The sequence below is a fragment of the Manis pentadactyla genome, chromosome 15, assembly GCF_030020395.1.
Source record: "Manis pentadactyla isolate mManPen7 chromosome 15, mManPen7.hap1, whole genome shotgun sequence".
Taxonomy (NCBI): domain Eukaryota; kingdom Metazoa; phylum Chordata; class Mammalia; order Pholidota; family Manidae; genus Manis; species Manis pentadactyla.
Window position 1 is genome coordinate 307,692 of NC_080033.1, and position 25,475 is coordinate 333,166.

The following is a 25,475-nucleotide window of genomic DNA, read 5'->3' on the forward strand; positions in this document are numbered from 1 at the left end:
CATGACCCAGGGACTCTGTTTCTAGGAATCCGCGCTAAAGAAACACTCACTTATGTGCAAAAAGCTATTCCATGAAATATTATTTTGGAACAGTGAAAAGTATAAAATACCAAAATACCTATCAGCAGGGAAATAAACTATAATACAGGCAGTGTAGAGTTAAAAAAAAAAAAGATAATCTCTAAATACTGACATCTGTGAAGGATTGCCAAGTGATATTGTTAAAAAAGAGTTTCAGAAAAAAACAGAATAATGTTCTAAAACAAAATAAAGTCAATTCTACATAATTCTAAAGGTATATATACATTAGTAAATGCACAGAGAAAGGTCTGGAGAGTAACCGACACACTGATAACAGTTACTTCCGGGGAGGGGACTGTGTGGGGGTAAAGGAAAGTCAAGGCGGCATTTAACTCTACCTATATTGTTTGGATTCTTAAAAATTAGAGCATATTGACTTATTACTTATATAATTAAAAAACAAATAAAACACAGTTATGATACAAAGCTATAAATTCTATACTAGGAGTGTGGGCAAAGTCCTGTGGGAACACAGTGAAAGGGGAAATGAGTGTGCAGAGTGATTAAATAGCAGTGGTGACATTTGAGCGGAGCCCCACTGTTTGAAGAGGATTTTGTCAAGCATTTATAATTTGGTGGAGGACTGTGGCAGACTGTATTTTCCAAGGATGACTGTACTAACACCCATCCCATCCCATACGCTTTTCTTTCAATATAACATCGACACTTGTCCACAGAGAGGTGGGAGTCCACACCCCCTCCCCCTGGACTTGGGCAAGGCTGCGTGATTGCCTTGATGACTGACTGAATGGAGAGGAAGTATCACAGCATGGCTTTCCAGATTATTCCGTTTCTTCCTGGTCCTTTCTTTCACAGGATGCTCACCCTTGGAACCCAGCCACCATGCTCTGAGGAAGCCCAAACTAGCCCACCAAATGGAGAGACTCATGCGGAGAGAAACTGAGGCCCCCAGCTGATAGTGAGCATCAACTACCAGACACACGAGTGGATGAGCCTTCAGATGATTCCTGTCCCAGCCTTTGCGTTCTCGGGCTGAGGGCCAAACATACGTCATGGAGCAGAGAGAAGTCATCCCACTGTGATCTGTCCTAATTGCTGACCCAGAGAATCCATGTGCAGAATAAAGGGTCATTTTATGTCACAAAGTTTTAGAGCAATGTGTCACACAGCTGAAGTAACCTGAACAAAGATAATCTAAGGAGAAGAAACCAGACAAGTAAGAGAATGTCAGGGAGCATTGTGAATATTGCCAGTACTGGGTGGTGAGGACAAAAAGATTGGCTGGAACCAGACCATGAAGTCTTATATGACAGTATAAAAAAATTAGACATCCTTCTGGCAGTGGAAAACTGTTGAAAGTTTTTAAGCTGGGAAATGAAATGCTAAGATCTGTATTTTAGCAAGATATCTCTGAGATTAAAAAGATATCACACATTCTGTGATTTATTTTTCCTGTTAAGGGTTGCCTCTGATGCTCATTTATACTCAGTTTCACTTGTATTAAAATGTTGTCAGGGGGAAACTTATGTCCACACAAAAACAGCACACACATTTACAGCAGCTTTGTTTATAACTGCCAAAACTTGGACACAACCAAGATGTTTTTCAGTGGGTGAATGGATAAATACCTTTAGTATATCCTATGTAGCACTAAAAAGAAATGGGCTATCAAGCCATGAAAAGACATGGAGGAACCTTAAATGCACTTTACTAAATGAAAGAAGCCAGTCTGAAAAGACTACATACTGTATGATTCCGCCCGTATGACATTCTGGAAGAAGTGGAACTATGGAGACGGTTAAAATATCAGTGGTTGCCAGGGGTTGGGCGGAGGGAGGAATGAACGGGCACAGCACAGAAGATTTTTAGGGCAGTGAAATACTCTGTATGAGAGTATAATGATGGATACTTGTCATTACACATTTGTCCAAACCCATAAAATATACAACACCAGGAGGGAGCCCTAATGTCAACTATGGTCTTTAAGCAATAATCACGTGTTAATGTAGGTTCACTGATTGCAATAAATGTACCACTCTGGTTGGGGGTGCTGATGGTGAGGGAAGTCGTACTCATTTGGGGGAAGAGGGTGTATGGGAAATCTCTGTACCTTCCACTCAGTTTTGCTGTGAACCTAAAAGTGCTCTAAAAATAGCTGCTTAAAAAAATGTTGGGGAGGGAATGTAGCAATATTAGAATACAAAAATGTTTTCCTTCCTGTTCTTTCAAGCTTATGGATCTGGATCAACTGACATAAAGTGTTTTCTAAGAATACAAAGCAAGCTGTCTAAAAAATTGTAACCACTTAGAACTAACTATCCACATAAAGAATGCCATCCTTACACTAGCAATATCCATAACCCATGAATTCTTGTTTTGTGTCTATTAAAATTTCCTCATCATTCTCACAATTGATTTTAAATGAAAAGTACAAAAATGTGCACTTGTAAAATAAATCTTTACTAACAAACTATAGTTTTTATATTTTGGATATTAGGGATCTATATAAGGGTGAAGTTGAGGTGCATGACTCAAAGATGAAGATGTAACTCACAATGTAAGGAGCTCCCTCTGTAATTAAGGGAAAGGATGCCTGGATGAAGATAAAAGCTAAGATTTAAGGGGATGAAAGATACCAATGAGAACATTTCATTCTCATCTTGGCAAAAGATCTTTTATCCTATTTTTTGAGACAAGCAAGAGGAAGAATGTATTGAAATTGAGAGTTCATGGAGAATAGGGACAGGATGAAGTGGCTCAACAGTGAATCAATCAGATCCTGAGTAGCAGTAGGGCCCAGCTGGAATGTGATAGTGTAATTTATGATTGACTGGAGGCCAGTTTCGTAGAATTTTATTGCGTACCTTTCTCTAATGTTAATTATTCAAGAGGCGATGAGCCAGTTTTTGGGATACGATGCATCTTGCTTTTTCACATTTTCACCTAATGCTTGCTTCAGAAAAATGTCATAATTTAAACTCTGTCAAAAAGAAGTTAATACAAATAAGAAAAGAAACTAAAACTAATTTTTCTGATTTTTCAAACCATTTGTAAAAGATTTAATGTTTGTAGTTAATATTTTGGGGAAGCAAAATATGAGAAAAATCATTGAAAAATGGTAAAATAAGATGACAGGATCATGTGTGGGTTGAATTTATCCACACTAGTCTTGTCTCTCATTATCAAAGTTAAATTAGAATCATTGTTGCTATAGATCATAAAATAAAATCTGAGGAAAATATGTCCAGCCCAGTGTTCCATACTCATACTTCTTGGTAAACTTTCTGTCTTAGCCAGTCTACCTGCATCACAGAGGTTACACACATCTGCCTGCCCTCCTGACAGCCATGTAGCTGAGGAGATGATGGGAGGAGGAGTTGTCGGCAGAAACAGCTTTGGATCTTCATAAAATAACATGAGGTCCTTCAAAAAACAAGAGAATACATAGAAGTTGAAAAGTGAACCCCATGCCTCAATTTGTTACAATGGATCACCAATTTATATAATGTATCTTACATGCTAATATCCTCATAAATACATATGGTTGGAAAGAACTCACACATAAGTTGTCTATACACTTGGGTTCCACTAAGCATAGGGTAGTTTTCTACCCTTGGGAACCCCCATTCCCTGCTGAAGACACCGGTTGTAGACAAGCAATGATTCTTAGGGCATTCACTTTCCCTACCACTCCTTGAGCATCCTTAGAGCACTCTATCTCAGTGGCCGCTTTTTGTGTTTTATTTGTAATAATGTTACCTGTGTGCATCTTTTATTCATATTTACAAATTTTAACTTTTAACGATGGAGTCAGAAGTAGATAATAAGCCATCTAATCACAAAGGTTAAACAGCAATCAACACATGACTAGTCTTGTTTCACTTTTATCTTACCACTCCTTGTGTATTTTACATGAAGCAAACCCTAGATAGATCACTTCTTTCACTGTCTCTCTCACTAAATGATGAGAACTCTAACATAATAATAATTTTGCACTTATAAACTTCACAATAACTCCTTAATGTCATCAATAATTATACACTGTTCAGACTTTAAATTTCTCATGTCAAAATAGATTTTTCTACAATTTGTCTGAAGGAGGATCCAGATAAAATTTCTACAGTTGGTAGGGATTGGTTGATATGGAATTTTTTTTACAGTACTCAAAAATATAAAATTAACATATAATAAAATGTATAAACCTTAAGTGTAGAGCTCCATAACTTTTAATATTATATGTATTCCTATGTAACCACATTTTCTTCAGTCCAGAAAGTTCCCCAAGATCCTTTCCGGTTGATACCATCCTCTAATACCAGTGACAGTATTCTGCCTTTTATCACCATCAATGAGTGCCTGTTCTTGAATTTAATACAAATGTAATCACATACTATGTATTCTTTTGTATCTGATCCCCTTTGCTTAACATAATGTTTTTGAGATTCATCCATATTTTGTGTATATGAGTAGTTTTTGGGGGGCTTTTTTGGTAAGAAGTATTACGTTGTATGAATATACCAGAATATGTTTAGTCATTCTCCTGTATATGGACATTAGATTGTTTCAAATTTCAGCTATTATAAATAAACCTACTATGAACATCCTTGTAGAAATCTTTTTGAAGACAAATGCACTCACTACTCCTGGATATTTACACAGGAGTAGAATGGTTAGATCATAGGATAATAACTTTATTAGAAACTGCCTAACCATTTTCCAAGTGATTGCCACTTTTTATTGTTCAACTTTAAGTTTGAAATCATTGTAGATTCACATTCAGTTGTAAGAACTAATACAGAGAACCCTTACCAGTTTCCCCTAAAGCAACAGAAAACATTATCTACATTATCACATCCAGGATAGTGACAATGGTACAGGCAAGATGCAGAGCATTTCTATCACCATAAGAACCCTCTTGACTTTTTATTACCATAACCTGCCCCGCACAATCACTAATCTGTTCTCTATTTCTATAGTTTTGACATTTTAAGAATGTTATATAAATGGAATCTTACAGGATATAACCTTTTAGAATTAGCTTTTTTTTTCACCTGGCATAAATCCTGGAGATTTATCCAAGTTGTTGCATGTAATAATTTGTTCCTTTTTATTGCTTGATATCATCCATAGTATAGATGTGTCATAGTTTATTTACTCCTGTTAAAGGACATCTGGGTTGTTTCCAGATTTTGGCTATTACAAAGAAAGCTGCTGTGAACACTGTGTATAGGCTTTTGTCTGAAAAAACATTTTCCTATCTAAGCAAATGCCTAAGAATGCAATTGGTAGGTCATATGGTAGTTGCATGATTAGTTTTATAAGAAACCATCAAATGGGGAAATGACAGCCTCTTCAACAGCTGGTATTGGCAAAACTGGACAGCTACATGCAAGAGAATGAAACTGGATTATTGTCTAATCCCATACACAAAAGTAAACCTGAAATGGATCAAAGACCTGAATGTAAGACATGAAACCATAAAACTCTTAGAAGACAACATAGGCAAAAATCTCCTGCATATAAGCATGAGCAACTTCTTCCTGAACACATCTTCTTGAGCAAGGGAAACAAAAGCAAAAATGAACTCATGGGACTACATCAAACTAAAAAGTTTCTGTACAGCAAAGGACACTATCAACAGAACAAAAAGGCATCCTACGGTATGGGAGAATATATTTGTAAATGACAGATCCAACAAGGGGTTAACATCCAAAATATATAAAGAACTTACATGCCTCAACACCCAAAAAGCAAATAACCCGATTAACAAATGGGCAGAGGATATGAAGAGACAGTTCTCCAAAGAAGAAATTCAGATGGCCAACAGACACATGAAAAGATGCTCCACATCACTAATCATCACAGAAATGCAAATTAAAACCACAATGAGATACCACCTCACACCAGTAAGGATGGCCAGCATAGAAAAGACTAAGAACAACAAATGCTGGCGAGGATGCGGAGAAAGGGGAACCCTCCTACACTGCTGGTGGGAATGTAAGCTAGTTCAACCATTGTGGAAAGCAGTATGGAGGTTCCTCAAAAAACTAAGAATAGAAATACCATTTGACCCAGGAATCCCACTCCTAGGAATTTACCCAAAGAATACAACTTCTCAGATTCAAAAAGACATATGCACCCCTATGTTTATCGCAGCACTATTTACAATGGCCAAGATATAGAAGCAACCTAAGTGTCCATCAGTAGATGAATGGATGAAGAAGAAGTGGTACATATACACAATGGAATACTATTCAGCCATAAGAAAGAAACAAATCCTACCATTTGCAACAACATGGATGGAGCTGGAGGGTCTTATGCACAGTGAAATAAGCCAGGCAGAGAAAGACAAGTGCCAAATGATTTCCCTCATTTGTGGAGTATAACAGTGAAGCAAAACTGAAGGAACAAAATAGCAGCAGACTCAGAGACTCTGAGAGGGAACTAGTGGTTACCAAAGGGGAGGGGTGTGGGAGGGCGGGTGGGGAGGGAGGGAGAAGGGGATTGAGGGGTATTTGTTTAGTACACATGGTGTGGGGGATCACGGGGAAAACAGTGTAGCACAGAGAAGGAAAATAGTGGATCTGTGGCATCTTGCTGCACTGATGGACAGTGACTGCATTGGGGTATGGGTGGGGACTTGATAATATGGGTAAATGTAGTAACCACATTGTTTTTTTCATGTGAAACCTTCATAAGAGTGTATATCAATAATACCTTAATAAAAAAATAAAAAGAAAAAAAAGAAACCATCAAATTGTTTTCCAAAGTAGCTGTACCATTTTACATTCCCAACAGTAATATATAAATGATCCAGTTTCTCCACATGCTCACCAGCACTTCGTGTTGCCACCACATTTTTATTTTTTATATTTCATTGTGATATTTCATTGTGTGTTTAGATCACATGTTCCTAATGGCTCAGGATGCTGATGCTTTTCATGAGTTTATTTGCCATCTGTATTTGCTGAAGTGACTGCTCATATATCTGCCCATTTTCTAATTGGATTGTTTGGTTAACTGTTGAGTTTTGGGAGTTCTTTTTATGCTCTAGATATTAGTCTTGTTGGATATGTGGTTTGCAAATATTTTCTCCTAGTTTGTAGCCTGTCTTTTTATCCTCTTAACAGGATCTTTTGCAAACCAAAAAAATTTTAATTGTGATGAAGATTTAAGTCTTTTGATCCATTTGGAGTGAATTTCTGTATAAAGTTTAAGTTGAGGTTCATGGCTTTGCCTATGAATGTCCAGTTGCTCCAATATCATTTGTTGAAAGGTTATCCTTCCATTGAATTTCTTTTGCACCATTGTAGAAAATAATCAGTTGGCCATATTTGTGTGAGTTTATTTCTTGGTTCTCTATCCTGTTCCACTGACCTAAGTGTCTATCGCTCCATCAATACCACATTCTCTTGAGGATTTAATGTCAGATAGAATGGCTTCTCCCATTTTATTTTTCCTTTTCAAGAAGGATTTAGCTATTCTATAGCCTGTGCCTTTCCATATAAATTTTATAAGATTATCTGTTTCAAAAAATTTTTCTGGAATTTTGATAGGAATTGTATTATATCTATAATTAGAAGTATTGTTACTATGACATCTTTACTATGATGTGTCTGCTAATCCATGAACATGGTATGCCTTTAATTAGTTAGTCTTTAATTTCTTTCATCAGTATTTTATAATTTTCAGCATGCTGATATTATAAATAATTCGTTACAACTGTACCTAAGTAAATGGCATATGTCTTAATTTCAGTTTCCACATGTTCACTGTTAGTATATAGAAATGCAATTGATTTATGTATTTAATTCTTGTATCCTACAATCTTGCTGAATTTATTTACTGGTTCTATGAGGTTTGTTTTTTGTCATTTCCTTGAAATTGTCTATGCAATCATGTCATCTGTAAAAAAGTATAGTTTTATTCCTTCATTTACAGTTTGCATGCCTGCTTCTTGACTTGTTATAGTGGCTAGAACTTCCAGTTGTTATACTGAAGAAGAGTCCTTGCTTTGTTTCTGATCTTGAGGGAAGGCATTCACTATGAAGTATGATGCTAGTTGTAGGCTTGTGTAGATGAACTTTATCAACTTAAGGAAATTCCTTTCTGTTTCTAGTTTGCTAAGAGTTTTTATCATAATTGGATTTTGAATTCTGTCAGGTGATTTTCTGCATCAATTGACATAATTCTATAATTTTTCTTCTTTCATTTGTTGATATGATGAACTGATTGACTTTCAAATGTTGAACCAGCCTTCCATTCATGGATTAAATTCCACTAGGTCCTAGTGTATAATTCTTTTTGTACATTCCTGGATTCAACTGGCTAATATTTTTTGAGGATTTTTGCATCTAATTTCATGAAATATAATTACCTGTATTTTCTTTTTTTTTATAGTGTTTATAAAATGAATTTGGAAGTGTTCCCTCCTATTTTCTGGAAGGCACTGTATAACTGATGTTAATTCTTCTTTCAACATTTGGTAGAATTCTCCAGTAAAACCATCTATGTCTAGAGATTTCTTTTTCAGGAGACTATACTACAAAATCAAAATTTTTAATGGTTATAGGACTATTCAGGTTCTGTTTCAGTGAGTTTTGGTAGTTTATGCTTTCTGATAAATTGTTCTATTTCTTCTAACGTGTCAAATTTATGAACATAAAGTTATTGGTAATAATTCTTTATTGTCCTCTTAGGGCTACAGGAACTGCAGGGATATCTTATTTCGTCCTGGCATTGGTGATCTGGGTCTTCTCTATCAGTCTTGCTAGAGGGTCATCAAGATGGGGGCTGGTCACTGGAAAGATCTGGATTACAAGCTTGGAACTTTCAGCCCCATGCCTCAGGAAGGGGACGGGGCTAAAGACTGAGTGACTCATCAGTCAGGTCTACATGATGACGCTTCCATGAAAACCCCTGAAGCACGAGGTCTGAAGAGCTACTGGACTGCTAAATACATCTCCATGACAGGAGGGTGATGTATCCCAACTCCGTGGGGACAGAAGCTCCTGCGCCCAGAACCTTATGAACCTTACCTGATGTATTTATTCATCTGGCTGTTCATTTGTATCTTTTATCATCTTTTATTATGCAATATATTAGTAAGTGTTTCCCTGAGTTCTGTGACTGTTCTAGCCAATGAACAAACCCAAGGAAAGGATCATGGGGACCCTGATTTATAGCAGTTGGTCAGGAGCAGAGGTGACAACCTGGGCTTGCAACCGGCATCTGAAGTGGGAGGTGGACGGACGTTTTGTGGATTGAGCCCTTAACCTCTGGGATCTGACGCTGTCTCCAGGTAGACTGTGGCAGAAGTGAGGTAAATTGAGGGACACCCAGCTGGTGTCAGAGGAGTGCCTGGTGTGTGGAAAACCCCATCTCTGGTGTCAGAAGTGAAGTGTGAAGTAGTGTGAGAGTAAAGAAACACAGGAGGAGGAGTGTGTTTTTCCTTTACAAAGGCCAAAAAAGAACCCTGTAAAGTCAAAAGTCAAAAATCTGAAAGTGAATAAACAACCAGACAATGACAAATAACTCTTAGAACTGAGGAGAAAAAGATGAGAAACCAAGCAAAAAAGCAAAGGACATGAATGCAGTCAATGATAAGAAGAAACACAAATGCCCAATAAGCACATGAAAGGTTGTTCAAACTGACATATAATTACAATAAAACAAATTCAAACAAAACTGTTCTCCCTCTCAGATTGACAAAAATGTAAAAATTTGATAATACTCAGTATTTGCAAAGATAGAGGGATAACTTTGGTGGGTATGAATTGGTGCAACTTTCGGGCTGACAATTTGGCAGTATTTTCCAAAACTAAAAATAAATATAACCTTGCAGCAATTACACTTCATAAAAGGACAGCATCATAAAAATCCATGTGTAAGGGTCATTATAACAATATTGCTCTTAATAGACAAAAACATGAAAAATTCTTAACTGATTACCAACAGGGAATGACTAAATAAATTAAGATTCATTGATAATCAAGAATACAGCACAGCTTTATGTGCTGATACAGAAATATATCCATAATATATAGCTTAGTGAACAAAAGCATGTTTTGGAACAAGATACATTAAATGATTGCATTTATTACATAGAAGATACAAGGCTCAATTCAAAGCAGGCTGCAGAGCTGTATGCATTAAATGAATTCATTTGGGTAAAAGAAATGTGTGGACACAGAAAATTTCCCTCCAAACTTCCTAAAGTACTGTTAGTAAGAGCTGTCTCCAAGGAAAGGAACTGCAGGAGTATAGAGAAGAAGAAATTTCGTTTTTCACTCTTCACCCTTTCGTATTGTTTATACTTTTTTCAGTAAGCATTTTTTAATTTCAAAAGAGTAATAGTACAAACATGAAAATAAAGGACTTTTAAGCATAAAGCAATGATGCAGAAAACAGGTAAAGGGATGATTAATTAACATACTTAGAATAAGGATAACTTCCATTTCTCTAACAGCTTTGCTGAGTTCACATTTTTGCAAATGTAAGAAATGCTATGTTAATAAATCCAAGGATAAAGCTTGTTTACCCTTCATTTAGCAAAATAATAACTGGAGGCAGTAGGAAATAAACATTTATCTTCCACCACTAGCAATTTAGTAATTCACAACTAGACTGAAGGCTTTGGTTGGCTTTAATTTTGTGTTAACCAATACACAGCATCCCTATCTGCTGCTATGGAAACAGCTGTGTCCCCCAAAATCATAACCCTCATTGTTGAATCTCCTCAAAAAAGGAAAGAAGGTGGTCTTTTGAAGTGGTGAAAAGCTACAAATAGCCTTATTAATTAGCGAATTTAATAACAAAAATTCTGTACAATATGCAGAGAAAAAAACATATCCATGTCTCAGTGTCATAAATTTAAAGGCTTCCTTAGTTTTGAAAGTATCACAGGCAACCACTGTTCTGCTTTTGAAAGCCCTATTCTGTTAAGAATTTTATTTATTGCTTTTAAATAATTCTTTCATTTGTAGAAAGAGAAAAATTAAAGAGGTTTCTATTTAAAGTTTTTGAAAGATATTTTTAAGTATCCCTCATTCTGTCTAAGAAATCAACAATTTCTTTCTCTTTCTGTATTAAGAACATGAGAATTTTAATGTAATGCAGTACATTTGGCAACAACAACTAGATTTACTATTCAACTTAGTAGGTTTTGTCTTCTGCTACAAAAGCAGATTGCTGACGAGAGCACGCTGGATTGCATCAAATGTTCCCGACAGTAATAAGAGGAGATGCTGTCAATAGGGATGATGGAATAGTGTTATAACAATGCTTTGAAAGAGGAAAATCCATGTTTAAACTTATTTTGAGAGAAGGACATCATTTTTTGCTCATTGATATAAGATAGGGAATGTTGTAAATCAATTACAGTAGGTTCCTCTAAAGTAAGGAAAAACAATAACAAAGAGAAGCCAAGTCTGATATAAAAAAAACTAGGTACCGTTTTATGTCTTTGTTAGGCTCCAAAGCACGTAAGATAATTCAAGTCTATTTTTGCTCTTAAAAGCCAGCAGAGGCAAATAAACTGATCTTAAATTTAAAAATCACTTTGACTTAATATCATATCTTTTAAAATAAGCTATGCATTTTCAATCTGTGGGCTACTATGCAATTAAGAAACAGTAAAAATTTAATTTTATGTACTTTTCTGAGCTGCTAGAAAATGAGGTAATCTAATACTAATTGGGTTGGGGAAAGAGGCTGAAAACAGAAGGTCAGTAAGTCCTCAGCTCCTCCCTCATAAGAATTGAGGCAGGAACACCAAACAAAGCGCTCTGCGCAGAAGACCAAATAACCTTCTGTCATAGAAAAAAGACAGAAGAAAGTTAATATTGGGTGTCTACTATTCATTAATTTCTTCATTCACAAAAATTTGGCAACTGAAGATTCAGTAATGAATAGGACTAAAAGTCTTTACTCTCAAGGAGCTTTCCTTCTAGCAGGAGGAACAAAACCATCAAACAGAAAAATAAATGAATCAGATAATTTCATATAGTCCTGAATAGAGCAGATTTCCTGTTAATATGGTTCTATAAGTTCATACTTTGGGGATATGTTCCCTCTCCAAACACATGGCAATGACAGATAAGACAAGTGAAAATTAAAGACACAGTCATGCTCAAAATCGAGATGGACATCCTCATAGACAAGACCATGAGCAGAAACAATGGTGAGGAGGTTGAAACTGCGGACCTTTGGGGTTTTAGATCCAGAAAAAGTCAGAGAAAACCAGGAGCTCAACTCCTGAGAAGCAGATAAATACAGATTTAAAATGCCCACCCATGAGAGGAGTACCGAACATGGGCTTACTGCTTGAAATTACGCATGGGCCTTGGCTGACGGAACCAGGCATCAATCACAGCCTGGGACCACGGCTTCTCACAGCGAGAAGCCATATGCCCAAGGAGGTGAGGGGCACCAAGTGAACGTCACCAGCAGCTGACCCATGGCGTCATCACTTGGTCTGGGAACCGGGTCTGCAATGTCTCTGACGAGAGCAAAAGAAAGGAGCCCCAGCTGCCCACTAAGTCCTGACTGTGAATAGGTAGTCCAGGCGTCAGGAGGAGGCGGTGAAGACCTGGTAGGCAGGGAAGGGTAAGGACACTCAGAGAGACAGAGAGAAAGAAAACTTGAGCCACTCAAGAGCAGCTCCCAAAGCTGTATTCCAAAAACAGAAAGAAAACAGATTCACTCCCGACAAAAGGAAACCATGAAGTCTAAAGAGTATTTAAAACTAAGTATGTTGAAGGTCCTCCAGAAAACACTAGAAAGGATAGCATTAATTTAAAGGGATACGAAAAGAAGAAACAAAAACAGGCAGAGATGGAATAACTACAAATGGATATGAACAAGCAGTGAGAAATCAAAATAAAACACTCGATGGACAGGAAATGTTCTAGAGTGGGCACAGATGAAAGGAGAAAAAATGAACTGGAAGACGGTTCTGATGAATTACCTAAAGAGCAACATGGAAATACAATGAGACACAGTAAAAATTTTTAAAGTAGTTGAAAGACATGAAAATGGAAGATTAAGTAGCCCAATATCTATCTAATTGACATCAAGCAGAAAAAAATTACAAGGAAATAGAGAAAAAATATTTGGAGCACTATATATGCCAGAATTACAGATGTATGTTCTTATGTGAAAGTGCACACGAGAGTAAGCGGGTGTACGTGTGAGAAGGTCAGGAAGCACTGAAGAGCAGGGCACGCTCTGGTGCTGGCAGCCCCGGCCCTCAGGACCAACCCTGAGGATCCAATAAAGGGGTGACATCAAAGCGAGAAGAAGACCGTGAGCGGCTGCTGAGGAGACGGAGGGACTGAGCTGAAGGGCGAGTCTGGGAGTGGAGGAGGGCGCCGGGGTCGGCTTCAGCCTGGGAGGAAGGTTGGGAGAAGCTGGTGGAACCCTCGCCTTGGAACCTGCTGTGACTCAGATGGCAGGAGTGTCCCTGCTTAGTGCAGAGGCCCTGAGGGGTAAGCAGATGGGCAAGGTCAGTGGGGACTGGCCCGGAGACGAGAAGACATGCCTTCACCCTTCCTCTTCTAAACCCCAGGGCAGGCGGTTTACAATTTAAGAGTGTCTCCCTCTAAAGCGGCTGCTTCTTGGGGTGCTGAGGATAAAGGCCCAACTTGAGGCACTGATCCTTGAAGTGAGGAATGATTAACTCTGCTATTCTTGGAGAAAGAGGGGAGGAGAGAGATGTATTCTCCACACTAGAGGCCATTGCCGGCCACCTCCCACTGAAGCTGACAGGGCGGATACAGACTAAGGACCAGCCTTAAGCAGTCCCAGACGGAGCAGCCATAACCCCTAGGGGTAGCTAGTCATTTAAGGATCAAAGCTATTTCAAAAGAAAAATAAAAAACTGAATTACAGGTTTCATCAGAAGCACAGATATTAGAAAAGACAGACCAAGAATTTAACATAACTTTAATAAACATACTAAAATAAATAAGATACAAGCAATATAAAACAGGAACAAACACAATAAAAAGAATGAAATAGAAATAGTAAATATCAACTATAAAAATAGAATAGTTGAAATAGAGAACACAGATGGAATAAATAGTGGAATAGATAGATAGCTGAGAACAAATTATTGAATTGGAAGATCAGATTTTGAGACACTCTAGAAAAAAGAAAAACAATGAAGAAATAAAAACTATAAAGTTAAAAGATATGAAGATAGAAAATTACTAATATCCAGACAAGAAGAGCCCAAGAAAGAGAGAAAAATGAAAATAAACAGTAGGAAGTATTTGAACCAGACAAAACTTTCTTGGAATTAAATGTAGATAAAAGACCTCCTCCTGGCGAGTCTTGCAGAGTAACAAAGAAGAGAGATAAGGAACACCCACATGAAAGCCTATTATGGTAAAATCTAAGTCTTTTCAACAAATGATATTGAAACAACTGGACATCTGTAGGCAAAAAAAATTTTTTTTCTTAAGAACTGCAACCTTATACTTCACACCTTATACAAAAATTAATTCAAAATAGATCACAGACCTTAAAGTAAAACATAAAACCATAAAACTTTTAGAAGAAAAATAGGAGAAAACCTACATGATCTTGGGTTAGGCAAAGAGTTCTTACAAATGACCCCAAAAACTTGGTCCATAAAATAAAGATGGATGAATCAGACTTCACCAAAACATCAAACTTTTGCTCGGTTTAGAAAGACATGTTTAAAGAAAGAGAAAAAAAAAAGACAAGCCACAGACTGGAATAAAATATATGCAGATCACATTCTGACAAAAGACTTGCATCCAGAATATACAAAGAACTCACAAAATTCAATGGTATAAAACAACCAACCCAATTAGAAAATGGACAAAAATATGAACATGTATTTGATCAAAGAGAAGTTATGATGGCACAAGAAAGCACATGGAAAGATGTTCAGCCTCATGAGTCATTTGGGAAACACAATGAGATACCACTACAAACCTATCAGAGTTGCTGAAATAAAAATAGTGGTAATGCCAAAAGTTGGTAAGGATGCCAGAAAACTGAATCTCTCCTTGTACACTTCTGGTGGGAACGTAAAATGGTACAGTCACTCTGGAAAATAGTTTGACAGTTTCTTACAAAACTTAATATGCATTTATCATATAACTTCTAGACATTTATCCCAGAGATAATGAAAACTTCACATACAAAAACCTGTACACAAATGGTCACAGCAGCTTTAATCATAAATAGCCCCAAAGTGGAAACAGCTAGATATCCTTCAGTGTGTGAACGGTTGAATAAATTCTGGTATATCTATACAATGAGATGCTACTCAACAATAGAGAGGAATGAATTATTGATACATGCAACAACCTGAATGGATCCCAAGAGCATTATGCTGAGTGGAAAAAAAAATCTATCTCAAAAGGTTACAGAATTGTCTGAGTCCATTTACAGAACATTCTAGAAATAACAAAACCATAGTGATGGAGAAAAGATTAGCAGTCACCAGGGGAAAGAGTTGTTGGTGGTGAGAAGGGTGGGTAGCACAAGGGACTTCTTTTGTGGGGATACAATGGTTCTGTATCTTGATTTGGGGGCTGGTTGCATGAATCTATACTTAAGATAAAACTGCATAGAACCTACAACACACAAATGCAGGTTAAAAAATTGAACACTGAGTTGAAAATCTGAAAACTGAATAAGGTCTGTAGTCTAGTTGGCAGTAACATACCAACATGCATTTCCTGGTTTCAGTATTGTGCTACAGCTATATAAGATGTCAACATTGAAGGGTATGTGGGACTCTACTATTTCTGCAACTGCCTGACAGTCTATAATTATATCACAATAAAGTGTTTTTAAAAATGAGTAGAGAAAGATGGGCTATTCATTAAATTAAATATTGTTTATCCACAGGGGTACAAATAAAATAAGACCTCTATATTGCACCATATAGTAAAATTCTAGAGGGCATAGGATTTCAACATTTAGAAGAAAAAAACAAAAGACCTTTACTGTACTGGTATAAAAAAGAATTTCTTAAATAAGATTTTTTAAAAGCACAAACTATAAAAGAAAACTTTGATAATGTAACCTTATCTTATTTAAAACTGTATTACAAAAGGCACCAGAACCACAGTTAAAAGACAAGAACGGTTTCACTTAGAACTCAGGAAGCTGGAAAAAGCCAAGAGAACAAACTAGGGGCTCCAGGAAGGAGCACAGTCCTGTGAACACCTTGATTTCAGCCAGTGCAGCCTGTCAGACGTCTAACCTATAGAACTTTAAGATAATATAATTCATGCTGATTTAAGGCATGCAGTTTGGGGTAATTTGTTACAGCGGCAGTACGGAACTACTACAATGCCTCCTACCTCTGTTGATTTCCAAGCTTTAGCCTTGAGCGGTGGTGTTTCCTGGGATGACACGTTTCCACTGGGCAACGGAATGTCTCCGCACCGCTCCTGTTTCAATCCTGCCTTGGAAGCGATTTCTGTCAACAACACAAAGCTAAGATTTACTTTGGAAAAAAACAGTAATGTTTTTATATAGCTCACAATTTTTAGTAAAGAGCCATTAGGTCTATAAAATATAAATCATCTGCCAATGTCTACCTATGAATAATAATCATTTTAAGATATTGCTTTATAATAACTGACAAGTTCAAGCAGATTTTAAAGAGGCAACTTGGATTCTAGCCCTTTCTCCCATCAACAGTTCTAGTTCATAAGCTTTATTATTTGAAACATTACAAAATAAGATACAACATAATATAGAAATAGTCTGAAAATGTGAAACATATTCAGATGAAATTTAGTAAAGCAGGAATGACAACTATAATTATTCTAATAAGTATATAAAAGAACTTAGTACTGCAATGTGAATTTCATGTGTTCTAAGTGAAACAAATCAGAAACGTATAGACTATTTGGTAAGAAAGAACTTTTTAACAAAATTTTTAAAAATGTCAACATAAAAGACTATGCCAAGGAAAACAAACAGATATTTCTTCTATTTCTGCTGAATGTAATGTTTTTGTAGTTGTACTTTCATTCCTACATTAACTACTATTTAAATAAAGCATTAGTACGAACTATATCTCAGCATGTTATTGGGTACAATAAGAAGAATAAGAACGCTATCTTCAAACTGGTGCATGCACTGCAGGGGGGATAAAGCCTTCCCAAGGGCTAGGTGGGCACAGACAGTTTTAAAGGAAGCGACGTCCAGATCCACAGCTCCTATATATACTCTTTCTGAAAACTGATCTGCCTGAGAATGCAACAGCATAGAGGCATCAGGCTGGTTCTTTCGTCCTTCCTTCTCATACCAATCTTCTCCTACGTGACAAAGATATCTCCTTTATCCATCTTATAATGGTGTATCTTCCCTTATAGTGCAAGCATAAGAGCTTCTAAGGCACCAAACAATAGTAAAGACTGGTTTGGAGAAGCCTCCTTTAATTAAGGCAGGAAAAACCCAAAGTAGGGCTTCAAAGTTTGTCGTCTTATGTACATTCCTTTTAATGACAACACATGGCATCGGTAACAGGGTATGCTGGTCCATACTGGGATGTTTGGTATTCGGACAGACACATTATAGTATGGAGGGGCAGGACAGCTAGCAACTTTCATTTGATGTCTTTGTGCTTTTCGTCCCCCACATACTGTCAAAGAATGCATCACTGCTGCAGAAATGTCCCATTGGAGGAGAGCAAAGAAAGAACGAGAGGCAGGGGCACCTCACTGTACTGGTACAACAAACCTAGGACAAAGCTCCACTCCTGAGCTTTCTATCTGAGGAAAAGAATTCAGGAGCTTGGATACAGCCAGACTGATGTTTGTTTACATGTTTATTTGAAGAAATAAAGTAAGATGGTTTCTTAAAGAAAGTTTAAATCTGATCTGGCTGGTTGTTTTGACAATGCATGTTGGTTTTGTCAACTAGGTAAATATGGCAAGTATTTTCCAAAAATGGAAGGAACCAAATCTGCAGTGAAGAGTTGATGAAGATAGGCTTACAGCATATGACACAAAAATGATTTTCTCCAAAAGATTATTGTACTGACAGGTATATTGTAATCAATGTTTTTACTTTATCCACAGTTTCTGAGTGTACTGGGCTACATTAAAGTGTAACCATTATAATTAATAGCCATTGATAAATTTTAGTAAAAGCTTTTTGGTATTATTCCCAGAAATTGAGAAAGTAAATTACTCCTAATGACTGTTTACCAGATCTCTAAGTTGGTCGTTTCAAATCTTTTGCTTTCAACACACTGAAGAAAGACCTAATCAAGTTAATGGTTGAAAAGACATGGAAAACATTTTTATAATAAATCACTATATACTTTTTGGCACATTACTTGGAAGGAATTCATAGAATTGATTGACATTACTATAATAAAACAACTTCGATTCCCACCCACAATTTTATGTGAACAAGTCTTCTCAGCATTTATATCTATAATAATGTGAAACAGAAACAATTGATGCTGAGCCCTGCTTATTTCTAGCAATAAGTAATATTCATATGTGGGTAAGTGAACAGTTCTGTGTATCTCCTAAAAACAAGTATTCCAATAAAATTGTGTTCTTTATGTTCAATAAGTACTTATAAAAATTTATAATATATTTATGTGGTTTTGGTTTTGATAGACTGTGTACAAAAATATCTGTAATGATAAGTCAATCTAGAAGGAATATTTTATCACTTAAAGCCCTGGTCACAGCAACTGTAGAGAAATAATTTCAATTTATTTACATATTTGATGTAGAGAAGACTTTCAGGCATAAAAATGCTTTCTATTAGGATAAAATTCAGTGAGGGATGTGGAATGGAAATATGACTTCAAGGAGAAAAGGGAATGATGTAAAATTTCTAAAGCTGAAGACTTCATGTGTCAATGACTACAGGTGTCAATTGCAATAGTTTTTAGATTACTTTAGATAAATTTAAAAGTCTCATATAACAGTTTTGTTTTGATTTCTTTTGTCTTTAATGTCTTTGCCTTTATTGATGTCCTTTGCAATTACTTATAACATGATAAAATTTCACATGTCAATTTAGAAATGTGTAAGGACGTATATAATTTTTCAAAATCATTTTAGGGGTTATATAAGAAAAAAAGCTTGAAAAGCAATGGTATAAGATATGGTCCTTGACTTCAAAAACTTTGTAGCCTGACAACTGACAACGGAAATTAAGTTTAGCACACAGGCTTATAGTGAACAATTAGAGAACAATTACATACCAAACTTTCTTATATTAAATAATTTAGAATGGAGACATTCTAAGCAGGAAAAAAAATCAATGTGCACCTGAGCGATCAAAAAGAGCCTCAAGTAGGAAGTAAAATTTGAACAAGGCTTTGGAGGATGGCTAGGATCCTGACAAATGCAGAGGGAGAAATTATTCCAGGCAAAAGGAACTACACGGCAACGGAGCAAGTACGGCATAGGCCAAAGATACCGAAGAGCTTAAAAACTTCATGGTACTAACTTTTCCTTTTCTTATAACTTCACATGAAAATGAATAATTAAAAGGACTTATTTTGGACTTGGGGATTTTATAATACCGGCAAACAGTAATGATTTGAGGCTTAGATCATCTATATACTTTTTGTGTGATTTCATTAGGAACCATTTTTATTATCATTCAGAATTCAGCAGCAAAATCATCCTTGGGGACGTAGGTTTTTGACATCAGAGAAATAGATAAACAACAATTCTGGGAGGTCAACTTTGAAGTAAAGTGTGAGGAAAACAGAAGAAAACCTAGAATTGTGATAGAAAAAATATCTCACATATTTGGAGATGCATTCTAGCCTAGAATAGCTAAAATGTTAAAAAACCTATACTAAGTAATCTTACAGGGCAAGAAGGAAAGCAGTTAGAACCTAGTGAGTCTATGGAGATGCATTTAGAAAACGTTAAAGTATCAGACAGCACAACACTGGATGTGAGGTGTGCTTAATTAAATTAGGGGATTACATAACACTTATTTCTGGATTTCACAAGCAAGTGGAAGGGGAGAACACACATTCAGTTCCTTGGTGGAAATGAAGTCCCTCTGGTATCATAAGCTATTTATCAATTGCAACTGTGAAGTGACAAGCCAAGGAGGGCTAGTGTGTGAATGAGAAGCCTCAAAGGAAAGAGTGCAGATGCTGCAGGAAACGATGCTATTGAGTCACTGGGAGATGAGTGCTTAGATACCCAGGCAGTGGGTACCTTGTAGAAACTATCTACAGAGAAGCTGTAGATCTCATTGAGCCTGTACCACTCAGATAATACCACAAAGCAGAACTGGTGAACCCTGTGATGTTTCTTGGATGAGATGTAAAACTGATCTCCAAACTATCAGACATTAGCTATGCGACGGCACATTCTGCAATTGAAATGCTACGTAAGTTAAACAAATGCCAGAACTGTTCCACTGATTATTCAGCATCTAATAAACATTGTTACAATTATTGACAAAATCTTTTCAGGTGTAGTTTAAGTAAATTAAGCCACTTCCTTAACACAACTAATTTTTAAAATAAATAAATCTATCACAGAAAATATTCAGTGAGATAACGGACTGGTAAGATAGAAAAACCTCATAGTGATTAAGTTGATATTTACCTTTTGCAGAATTATGGGTTTGGAACCTAAACAATTTCACTGCCTTGGCACATGATTACACTTAAGCATCTTCAGGTAATTGATATTTGTCCTAATTTTTTAAACTTTCATTTTATAATAATTTCACACTTACAGAAAGTTGCAAGAGTAGTACAAAGAACTCCCATATACTTTACATTCAGATTCACCAGCTGTTAGCATTTTGTCCCACTTGCTTTATAATTCTCTTTCTTCATGTATGTATACATATGACAGTCCTGTATTTTAAATCTGGGGGAAAAGCTGTTGTCATAGGTTGGGTTCCCCAGGAAACAGACCCCAAGGTTCAGATCTGTATGAGGGAGAGTCACTAGGAATGCTCTCAGAAACAGGATCTGGGAGGAGTGTGGGAGGGAGGGCTGGGGGCGACAGCACTGTCATGTGGTTGCCACAGCGGCCTCAGCCGAGCCTACCAGGCGCTGGGGAGCGGGGAGAGCTCTTCAAAGTTGTCCTGCCTTGAAGCAAGGGGGCCGGGCCACATCCACAGGTCACTGCACGTAGGTTCCCTCAGGAAGGGGGTGACCTTGGGCAAAGAGGCTCTCTTCAGTTATTGGGAATTCCCAGAGGACTCAGATGAGAACCCCTCAGCTGCCAGCCCTTTCGGCAGCCGGGGGGATGCGCGCGGTGACCAGGGGGCACCACAACACCCAGGGCAGACACCACCTCCGTGCTCCTACTGACTTCTGAGAAACGCGTCAGAGCACAGGGAATCGAGTGTGAGGACTGGAAATCTTTTATGGAAGGTGAAATCTGAGATTAGTGGGGAAAAGACATTAAAAAAAATGAAAACAGAAAAAGGATAAAGAAGAAGAAAACAGAGACATTTAAGCAGATTTTAAAAACAAATTTTAAGCAGATTTCTAAAAAGTGAAAAAGGACAAACGTTGCAGATTTAAAAAGGGAGTTAGGCAATTTTATTTCAGTCTTTTGCTTACAAGAGCTTACAAAATTTGGGACACTGCCAGTAATTCTTACTAAAAAATAATAGAAAACAGGAAAACCCACAAACTCAGCTCAGCTACAGGGAGAAGGAAAAATACAATCACTACAAAAGCAGGTTTAAAAATTGAGTGGCTGACTCCTGGTTAAGACAGTGGAGTGAAACTGCAACACAGAATTTCCAACACCCAAGACTTAGGGAGATGCTTAAAGGAAGTCAAAACTAACAAAAAAATTTTTTTAACAACAGCCATCTAACATGGAAACAAGATACAACTGAAAGTAATTTTTCAAAGAAAAGAACTGGTGGACAACAAATAAAATGATCTAGGACATTCCCTCTTCCCCAAAGATGACACTGATGAGTTGAAAGTTTCTGAGATTTCTTATCATATGTAAGAAATCTTCATTCCAGATTATCCACATGTCTGGGAAAAAGGGAACTGAGTGGACAAGGCTTTTTTCCCTGCTTACAAGTGAGAAGAGGTAGAAATAGGTAAAGTGGTAGAAATAGGCAAAAAGGCCAGGTATAACGAACGAAATAGAAATGCCGGCACTTCAGTGGAAGTGAAAACCACGGCTTCACACTGTATTGGGTAAATGGTCTAAAGCTAAAGGGTATCTCCCCACCCTGTGGGAACAGGACCCATGTCCCAAGCAGACAGAATGAGCAGGATCTTGCACAAAAGCCTCAGAAGATAGAGGAGAGTCCAGGTACTCTAAACAAAACTGCATACAGCCTAATGAGGGTTCCCATTCCATCTTGCTGTAGAAAAGTGAATAAAATAAGAAATAGCCCACAAAGAGCAACTTAGTGGAGAAAACAAACTGGTCTCAGATATACTGGCAAGAGTCAAGAAAGCAATAAGAATATCTGAGCAAATAACTGTCAAAGTGTATTGTGCTATACTTGTATTAACCCATTTACTTCTTACAACAAATCTATATCTATTATTCCCATTTTACACAAAAGAAAATTGCAGCACAAAGTTTTAAGTAACATGTCCAAGGTCACACAATCTATTCCATTTGAATCAGGATTCAAATCCAGGCAGGAAGGCACCAGAACCTGAGCTTAACCATTACTCTTCACAGCCTTCAAAATAAGGGGCCTACTCAGAGCTGCCTGAGCATCAGCAAGATGTAAAGAAATGGCCTGGCAGCTAAGCATACACATTCCACTAGAAAAAAAAGAAATGAGAAGAGAAAGAGGAAAGGAGGGAGAAGCAAGAAAGAGAGAGGAAGAACGGATGATGACACACACACACAAAGAAAAGGATTCCAAATGGAGAAGAAAATGTAGCTCAAGGAAAACAGGGAAATTCCTCACACTATGGCATTTAGATGGTTTTTGAAGTTATGTATTTTCATATATTTCATACTTATTGCTACTACATAGCAGTACAAGGTTGAGCATGTTAAAAAAAATGTTTCTTGGCCTTATATAGCTCTTCCTCTTTTTGACGAAATGCTTTCTGTATCTCCTTCCTGTTTTTCAGTTGGGCTGTCCTCTTCTTACTGACTTATAGGAATTCTTTACATATATGGGAGACTAATCCTTTGTCAGTTACATGTGTTGGAAATTTTTCTCCTAGTTTGTGACTGTCTTTGTCATTTTTTATATGGGTTTTTTTTGATGAAGAGAAAGTTCTTAAATTTAGTATTGTTTTATTCACTTTCTATTACTGCTGAAAATTACAACAAACAGTGGCTTAAAACAACACCCATTTATTATGTCACTGTTTTATAGGTCAGAAATCCAGGCAGGCTTGATTGTGTTCTCTGCTTCAGGTCTCACAAAGCTAAATCAAGGTATAAGCCAGACTGGAGACTTGGGGGAACAATCTCCTTCCACAATCACGATGTTGGCAGAAGTCAGTTCCTTGTGGTTCTAGGACTGAGGTCCCATTTCCCTACTCGCTGGTAACCAGAAGTCACACTCAGCTTCTAGAAGCCACCTGCATTCCTTATCATTCCATCTTCAAGCCAGTAATGGTATGTCAAATCCTTCACACACTTGGAATCTCTCTGAAATTCTCTTCTTCCACCAGCTGGAGAAAACTTCTTTTAAAGGGCTCCTGTGCTTAGATTAAGTCCACCTGGATACTCCTTTTTTGATGTATAATGTAACACAATCATGGGAGTGTTAATTCATTATATTCACAGGTTATACCCATGCTCAAAGGGGAGTGGATGATATAAAGATGAGGGTCATTGGGGCTTATTCTCAAAACTCTGCCTACCATAATAGTCAATTTATAAATGCTTAATTTTTTTATTTTTTATTTTGCTATCATTAATGTACAATTACATGAACAACATCTATGGTTACTAGACTCCCCCTATTATCAAGTCCCCACCACATGCCCCATTACAGTCACTGTCCATCAGCGTAGTAAGATGCTGTAGAATCACTACTTGTCTTCTCTGTGTTATACTGCCTTCCCGTGTGCCCCCCCTACATTATACATGCTAATAGTAATGCCCCTTTTTCCCTCCTATCCCTCCCTTCCCACCCACCCTCCCCAATCCCTTTCCCTTTGGTAACTGTTAGTCCATTCTTGGGTTCTGTGAGTCTGCTGCTGTTTTGTTCCTTCAGTTTTTGCTTTGTTCTTACACTCCGCAGATGAGTGAAATCATTTGATACTTGTCTTTCTCCACCCGGCTTATTTCACTGAGCATAATACCCTCTAGCTCCATCCATGTTGTTGCAAATGGTAGGATTTGTTTTCTTCTTATGGCTGAATAATATTCCATTGTGTATATGTACCACCTCTTCTTTATCCATTCATCTACTGATGGACACTTAGGTTGCTTCCATTTCTTGGCTATTGTAAATAGTGCTGCGATAAACATAGGGGTGCATCTGTCTTTTTCAAACTGGGCTGCTGCATTCTTAGGGTAAATTCCTAGAAGTGGAATTCCTGGCTCAAATGGTATATCCATTTTGAGTTTTTTGAGGAACTTCCATACTGCTTTCCACATGGGTGAACTAATTTACATTCCCACCAGCAGGGTAGGAGGGTTCCCCTTTCTCCACATCCTCACGAACATTTGTTGTTGGTTGTCTCTTGGATCTTGGCCATCCTTACTGGTGTGAGGTGATATCTCATTGTGGTTTTAATTTGCATTTCTCTGATGATTAGCGATGTGGAGCATCTTTTCATGTGTCTGTTGGCCATCTGGATTTCTTCTTTGGAGAAGTGTCTGTTCAGATCCTGTGTCCATTTTTAAGTTGGATTATTTTCTTTCTGTTTGTTGAGCTGTGTGAGCTCTTTATATATTTTGGATTTCAATCCTTTATCAGATATGTCATTTATGAATATAGTCTCCCATGCTGTAGGATGTCTTTTTATTCTATTGATGATATCCTTTGCTGTACAGAAGGTTTTCAGCTTGATATAGTCCCACTTGTTCATTTTTGCTTTTGTTTCCCTTGCCAGGGGAGATATGTTCATGAAGAAGTTGCTCATGTTTATGTCCAAGAGGGTTTTGTCTATGTTTTTTTCAAAGAGTTTTATGGATTCATGACTTACATTCAGGTCTTTGATCCATTTTGAGTTTACTTTTGTGTATGGGGTTAGACAATAATCCAGTTTCATTTTCTTACATGTAGCTGTCCAGTTTGCCAACACCAGCTGTTGAAGAGGCTGTCATTTCCCTGTTGTATATCCATGGTTCCTTCATCATATATTAATTGACCATATATGTTTGGGTTAATATCTGGACTCTATTCTGTTCCACTGGTCTGTGGGTCTGTTCTTGTGCCAGTACCAAATTGTCTTGATTACTGTGGCTTTGTAGTAGAGCTTGAAGTCAGGGAGCATAATTCCCCCCACTTTATTCTTCCTTCTC